At 41.8% G+C, this 7,954-nt stretch overlaps 1 long non-coding RNA gene across 1 annotated transcript in view; it reads left to right on the forward strand.

Annotated features, from left to right (window-relative positions):
• LOC121919541 overlaps window positions 1-3,943 on the forward strand; it is a 92,986-nt gene extending 89,043 nt beyond the window's left edge. The window contains exon 7 of the long non-coding RNA XR_006101502.1: window positions 3,686-3,943. This is a non-coding gene — a long non-coding RNA (uncharacterized LOC121919541). The remainder of the gene's footprint in view (window positions 1-3,685) is intronic.
• The last annotated feature ends 4,011 nt before the right edge of the window (window positions 3,944-7,954 follow it).

Here is a 7,954-nt window from a genome sequence, read left to right on the forward strand (position 1 = left end):
GGATGTATGGATAGCATGTGGGCATCTGAGTGCCCACACATCTCCGACAGGAAGCAGTGTCGTAAGGGCTATGACGCAGCACTTATGACGCCGCAAAAAAGAAGCTGCTCTAGGGAGCTTCTTTTTTACTGTGCAGTTGTGCCATGTTACCAAGATTGGTTTTATATAAATTTTGGGTGCCATGCGATCTGAATCTATGACCCCTGACTGACCCCATTGCTAGCCACCATTACCCTAAGAGTGAGCTGACCACATAGCCAGCAGTCTTGCTAGGCTTGGTCCCACAAAAAAAGGTAGATTTCAGACCTTTTAGCAAGCAGTTTTGGGAGTTGCCAGACTAGTTTCGCAAGCTACCCAAAGCAGGAGGACAATGGCAGGAGCTCCCTCCTTAATGAGCCAGTGATTAACTTAACAGCTCAGCCATTGAGAGATTTGTCCCCTCCTGAAAAGTGCCAGACCTCTTCTTTGTGTATCCATTGTGTAAGTTTCAGCTTAAACAAAGATAAAGACATCAAGCCTTTGTTCGCCAGGCTGCCATAGCCTGAGGTTATGTTTAGGGGTATACAAGGACCCCAATTCCAGCCTTTCCTTGGGCTTGTTGAGCAGTAGTTCCTTGCCTGAGTTCCTTGCTTGTAGAGCATTTCGCTCCGAGCTTGTGTGCCTTGAGCTTTGGGCTCCGCTGAAATCACTCGAGCTAAGCCAAAACTCGCTGTCTCTCGGGCCTCTTGTTAGCTTTGCCCGCTGGAACTCAGCTCCTTTCTTTTCCCGTTCCCACGACCATATCTCACCATCCACCATCCCTCGCATCTGTCACTTTGGAGAAGACTTCTAAGGTAAATATCCCAACGGTGCCTCTATCCTTTCTCCTTTACTCCCGAACTCATCATTCCCTTGCTTTAGCATTGAATGTGTGTGTGCATGTGTGATCCCTTTTGTTGTGTGGCTTTAATATATGTTTATATTTTAATTGCACCTCCTTTGGCATTCGAGTCTCTGTTTCTTGGGGTTGGACTAGATGACCTCTGGTATACACATAGGGACCCGACCTCACTGCATGCGTTGTTAGGACACACCTCTCGTAAATTCCCTAATTCGATCCTTCCTAACAGCCGCACAGTTCAGGTGCTGCGGTGGAGCTACTTAGTACAAAGGGCCGGCACTTCCCTGCCGGTCTGTACCACACCTATGTGTGCTTTTACAAATTTGGAACTTATTTAACACAGAAGAAGTTCCAAACCTAAAGACTCACCCATTCATGATTCTCCTTTCAGAGTTTCCTGACATTGTAATTCATGTATTTATTAATATCTTTTCCATTGCTAGAGTGGATTGGTCTGTCTTGACCGGTACTCCCAGTGGTTGAAATAGAGTTTGATGCTGAGTATGTGAGTTTGAAATCCTGAAGTAGGAATTACTGTGAAGTGTTCTAGAGAGAGAAGTGTTTTCAGAGTGCTCAAGGACCCACACATGTTGCCATTGCAGGCTGTTTTGTGCAAAGTACTCTGTTTTGTGTGCATTGTGCCAAGTTCTTATTATTCCCCATGTAGTCCTTTGCTAGAGTTCCTCCTTATGAATTTTAAAGTTGCACAAAATAGGAAAAAAAGGGAAAAGCCAATGCCATGTGTCGAGTTGTCTCTGACATGGTTTCCTTGTGTGGGAATGCTGTGGGGGGATTCTGATTGTTTTTGGAGTTGCAATATGCTCTATCATAGATAGCAACAGAGGTGGGGTGAACATCAATTCAAGGGTGGTTACTGCTCCCCACCTTTAATTAATGTCAACAGGACAGAAACCCCTTTCAACAGTTCTGTGAAGCTTATGTACAGCCACATGATTAACATGCCCAAGTATATGGGATGCAAAAAAAGGCTAATTCTTCTCTATCCAGAAACGTGCCCACAGATCCATTTTGTCTGTTCCATTTGAGCATCTTGAGTGTAGGAACAGCTGGGCAGAGTATTTCACCAGTAGATGCAGGGCATATTTTTCACATTGGCAGTCTATATGGGGTTCTGTTGGCATACCGTGGCTTCCTACAGTCCCTCAGCTAGTGTATTTTCTGTACAGGATTATGCCCCTTAATCTGATAGCAATGAGACCCACCTTTGCATCAACATTCAACACATTTCATTGGGGTGTTTCATTTTATCAACTTTTTTTTCCTTCTGATTTTACATACCCAAGGCTATTTAGCAGTTCCCACAAATAGCTTCAAAGGTGTCTTAGGGCCCGAACAGACAGGCCAAAATAAAGCTGCTTCGGATCAATTTGGAGGTATGCAGTTTAAATGACACATGCATCTTAAGAAGCCAGAAGCTGTGCCAAAGCTGTGCTCCAGTCCTTAGAACTGGAGCATGGCTTTGGTGTGGCTTCCAGCCTCTTAGGACGCATGCATCATTTAAACTGCATACCTCCAAACTGACCCAAAGCAGCTTTATTTTGACCTGTCTGTTCAGGCCCTTACTTTTCTAAATAATTTCTGAGTGGGAAAAATATAGAGCTATGAGAAAATTTTACTTTAAAAAAGAGATATGCCTCAAATTTTTAAAAACACAGAAACAGCCCCTCAGTTACCACAACAGGAGGAAACAATTTACAATAGACAAACTTCAAGAGAAGAAGATTCATAGACAGAATCCTGAGTATTAGGAATTCCAATAGATGGTCATCAATCCTGACTGGCCCTAAAGATACACTTTTTTCACATTTTCATGCTGGCAGTTTGTGTGTGTGTGTCCAATAGTTATTTACAAGTGATGTTCCTTTATATTTCCAACCTTCCTTTCATAAATTAAGGGCAAGAAAACCTTTCTGGGTTACACAGACAAATCATCCATCTCAATATCCTGCCTTTGACAGCTGCTGGTTCTGGGTGGTTTAAGAAAATGTGCAAGAGCACAAAGCGCTAATAGAGCACTCTGGTTGCTATCAATCTCTTCCAGCTGTCTAATGGCTCGAGACATCTGCAGCAAACATGATGTAGGTCTATACCATGCTTTCTACTAGGCCTTGTGAGTTTTCACTCAGTGGTGGCTTGCAATTCTATGTCAATGCAGTGATGAATCCACCCCATGGCTGAGATACCACATTGGGAGATGTATCTCCAGATTATATTTATACTGCAATACCTCTCTTTGTGCAACCCTCCCCTAAAAAACAAAACAGCCTTTTCAGTGTGGCAGTCCATCCAAGATGACTATTTCCATGAAGAGAGGGGAAGCAGCAGATGTGTGTCCAGCTATTTTCTTTTAGTTGGATGCACTGTGACAGTCTTCCTCAGGGGCCTTCTAGCAATCCTTGGAAGACACTGAGGTTGATATTATGGCTGTGTAACTAGCAAAAAAGACAATAGCTAACAGGATGACAGCCCATATGTTTGTCTGAATTTCAAACTATCCAAGATGCTGAATCCATTTTTGAAATAGAGTTCAGTGCCTTATATCAGTGCTTCTTAAGCTACCTGATGCGGCTAGGGTTTCCAGGATGAAAGCTTGAGGGGACACCTGTACCTTTAATGGATATAGGTAACAAGAAATTCCTGCTCCTACTTTAGCATTAAAGGTACAGGAACTTTTCTAGTCTGGCAACCACAGATAATTGAAGATCAACAATTCCCCTCACCCCTGTGTTAGGGACCCATATCATATTTGTACTCATTGACTATAATTATCTCTTTCATGCCTAGAAGATCTCCAAGGACTAGTAAGAGATGACTCAGGAACCAGAACTAGTCCACGTACCACTACTTTAGGTAGCACTGCCTTAGAAAACACCTTTAAAGTCTGGAATAAATCCTGAAGCCAAATTACCTCCCCACTGAGATGGAAACCACTAGTGGCCACTGTTTGTTCTTTTGGAGGCCAAATTATGCTGTTGGCCACTGATCTTTCTTCTGACAGTTATGTGTCAAATATCAGCTGTGCACCATCTGGATGAGTGGTGATGAGAATCCTTTTTCATTTTTATACTGTTGTTGGTTTTGTTGTTGTTTGAAATATACTACAAGAATGTGTTGAAATCTGATTTCATATTTATTTTAGACCTCCTGATGAATTAACAATTTTATTGAAATAGGAAGACAGTTACTCTTTGTTAAAGGAAAGGGACTGTGCCTTCAACATAGCTAGCTCATGCATTAACACAGGCTACAGTTAAGGCAAACAAGCACATCTTTAAGACAGTTGAAAGAGATCTGGAAGGAGCATCATTTTCCATGTGATGACCTCTGGTCAAATGTTTTTCCCTGAGTATTTGGAACAATGCAGACATTTGTTGAAAAAGGGGAAAGTCTTCAGGCAGAAGGGGATTGACAAATGTGTATGGCACAAACAAGCCATCACTCTTTCAAAACACATTAAATATTGAAAAAACAATATATAGATCATTAGACTTTAGTTGTTTTTAATAGCTCACTCAGCATGCAGAACTGGAGAAATGACTTGAGCTGAAGCTGCTTCTCAAGGCATTCTGAGATATGGACTTTCAGAGGAAGAAGGGTAGCAACCCTGAAACACGTCTCTAAAAACAGATTTTAGGCATTTGTAATTGATTTAATATGATAGGAATTCTTGTAGTGCATTGATAAGAATATTCTTATACAGTATTTGTATTTCCAAGGAGTATATCTGCTAATATATGTGTGACATAAATCACAATGAAGAATTCACTGAAATGTAATGGCACAGACACACTTGACAATTGCTAACCCAATATTTGCCCATGAATTATGTGCAAAGTCGGAACTTTGTGTGTTATGAAAAAAATTAGGACACTCACTGGCAGTTTGAGTCATTCTGTAGATCTGAGGTAGTATCTTAGCTATTCCTTTTCCTTTCTTTCTCTCACCATTTTATACATCACTAACCACACATGTATGTGCATGCGCACACACAGAGAGACACATAATCTTGCCCATCTCTCACTGTTTCTCACACTTACTGGTCTTGACAGACTCTGATCATCTTCAGCAGTAGTCTCAGTATGCTGAAGTCAAGTATACCTCTGGGAGCAATGTGTCATCTGCAATCACAGCATTTTACTCTTCACAGCAGAATTTATAACACCCACACAGAATATACCATTGAAATGTTGTCAGGTCTAAGCTTTGTTAGATTCTCCCCTTGAAGCTCAAAAGGATTCATAATCATGATTGATTTGGGAAACCAATAGCTATACAAAGCTGATATACATTTCTCCTTCTTGTCAGCCACCATTCTGTATCTCATCAAGGACATTTTGTGAAGACTCATGCCAAGTTTACTTTAAAAGTTGTCTTTACTATGAAGTGGATTTGACCATTGCTTCTATACAAATGTTGCTCTTTTCAGTACATAATACTTGTCCAAGAACTTGAAATCATCTTTCAAGACCCTTTTTCAGGACCCTTTTTCAGGTCCCCCTGCTAAAGGAAGTGTTACAGGTGGCTACTAGGAAGAAGGACTTTTTAATGTTGGCACCATAGTTACAGAGTGCCCAAAGAGGCTCACCTAGCACTTACACTGTGGTCCTTATGTACTAGGTGAATACCTCTTAAAATTTTAATGTCTAGGATTTAATGTGTAGGATTTCAGTGAGTTAAGGGCCAGTTGGTTTTTTGACAAATTCTAAGATATGAGCATCACTGGCTTTGTAGTAAGCTTAATTAGACTTGTTTTTCTTCTGCTGCCAGACTAAATAATTTTACACCATATCAGATTTCTCTTAGGACTTTTTCACACGGAAGAATGTATCACTGCCCTGAAAGAAGAAGAGGGGGGGATCTGAAAATGCAAGACATTACATGGTAGCTTATCACACGAACAGACAAACACAGCATCCATCTGAAAGAGAAAGCAGTGTGAATGCGAATGACATGAGCACATGAGCACATACCCATCAGCTTCTTTATTTCGAATTAGCGTGTTTGCACATGCGTGCTGTGTGTGTGTGTGTGTGTGTGTGGAAAAAAGGCCAGCCCTTTCCTCAGTCCCGCATCCAGTCTTCTTCAAGGTCCTGGTTTTCCAAGGCGAAAGTCCGCAGTACCACGCTCCCTCATGCACCGCGATTTCCCAGCCTAGAGCCCCCACGGCTGCTCTCTCTCTCTCTCTCTCTCTCTCTCTCTTTTTCTGCCTGCCTCCCTTCCTGGCAAAGTTGCCCACGCAGGAAGAAGAGAAGGGAGAATGAGGAGGAGGTATATGAGGAGGCAAAGAATAGCTTGAGAGTGCACGCACAAGGGGAAGGGGTTCCAGGCAGAGGCGCACATGTTCCTGGGCTTTGCTGCTGCCTCCTTTTCCTCCTCCTCCTCCTCCTCCTCCTCCTCCTCCTCCAGCACCTGCTGCTCCCCAAAGCTCAGGCATGAAAAGGACAGTGGGTGATCAGAGATGGATGCTAGTGGGGAGAAAAGGGCAGGAGGGTGGTTCCAACCAGGTGGGGAAACACCACGGGTTGCCATAGGCATCCATTCAGTGGGACCTCCTGAGGGAGTTAAAAAAAAAGGAGGCAACGTTCTCCTGCTCCCCCGCCTTGTGTCCAGTTTCTGCCCCAAGAGTTGCCCATCATGTTTAATCATCTTTTCAGGCCATCACTTCTAAACTGGCCCCAAATGGGAAGTTTGTGTCCTTTCATGCACAGGGAGGACAGTATCCCATGGCTGTCAGTGATCCCATAGCAAACTGGCGATGCATTTCATACTAACACAAATGCAAATTGACTGCAAATTCGCAGTGGAAAAGAATTTATAAATTCGATTATTTTTCCAAATTCAGCTATTCCCGGGATGTCTCATGACTGTGTTTGGATTGTGTTCCATTTGTGTGCGACGTCGTTTGAAAATCTTTTGCAAAATTATGTGAAATACCTTGGATGACCCCAGATTAATCTTTAGTTAACCTTCCAATTTTTCCTGTGTGATAAAGTCCCTAGTTATAAATAATTATTTTGAACTCTATTGTAAGCCTCCCATAGTAAAATGTTGAGCATTATACTAATGTCACTAAATAAATACATATGTAGATAAACGCGTTATAAATGGATGTTGAGAACATGGGACCAATGCCCAAATATATATGCATTAGTCCCCTTGTCTATTTGGGGCAGAGGATGATTAATTGGAGTTCTTTGTCATCATCCCTTTGTTTAAGCTCTTTACTTTGGTAGCTGCACAATTTGTATTCATAGCCAGACATGGAAGTAGTGCATGGCTGTATTGTGCTTACGCACTAGTGAACTGATAAAAGCCTGTTAAACACTGCTTCTTCTCTCTGGAATCTGGCACCAGTTATTCTGTGACCCCTGGAGAACACAGGATTAGGTGAAGATCAAACTAAACAGTCTCTTGATATATACCAGGCAGCTACATGTCTTTCTTTACATCATTACTGCTACATTTCAAGAGAAAGCCTGGTTTGGCCCCTTTTTACTGCACTATATCTTTGGGCCCAGAAATTTTACTGCCAGTGGACACAATTTCAAAATAAATGTTTTAGGTCTAATCTGCACTGCAGCAATAATGCAGTTTGACACCACTTTAACTGCTATGGCTCAATGCTATGGCATTCTGTGATTTGCAGTTTTGTGAGATAATTAGCTTTCTCTGTCAGAGATTATTGCTTCCACAACAAACTACAAATCCCAAGAATCCATAACACTGAGCCATGGCAATCAAAGAGGTGTCAAACTGCATTATTGCTGCAGTGCAGATTAGACCTTCGTCTCTTAAGAGGCTGAAAAACCTATTAGTTTTCCTGTTTATTGTCAGCTTGTCCCTCCCTCTCTTTGCATCCCTTCTCCTTCTGTGTCATGTCTTTTTAGATTGTAAGCCTGAGGGCAGGGAACCGTCTAACTAAAAGGATTGCATGTACAGCGCTGTGTAAATTTACAGCACTTCATAAATAAAGGTTAATAATAATAATAATAATAATAATAATAATAATAATAATAATAATAATAATAGTGTAGCTCTGATGATTACTTGCTT

This window comes from Sceloporus undulatus, chromosome 1 (assembly GCF_019175285.1).
Source record: "Sceloporus undulatus isolate JIND9_A2432 ecotype Alabama chromosome 1, SceUnd_v1.1, whole genome shotgun sequence".
In the NCBI taxonomy this organism is placed as follows: domain Eukaryota; kingdom Metazoa; phylum Chordata; class Lepidosauria; order Squamata; family Phrynosomatidae; genus Sceloporus; species Sceloporus undulatus.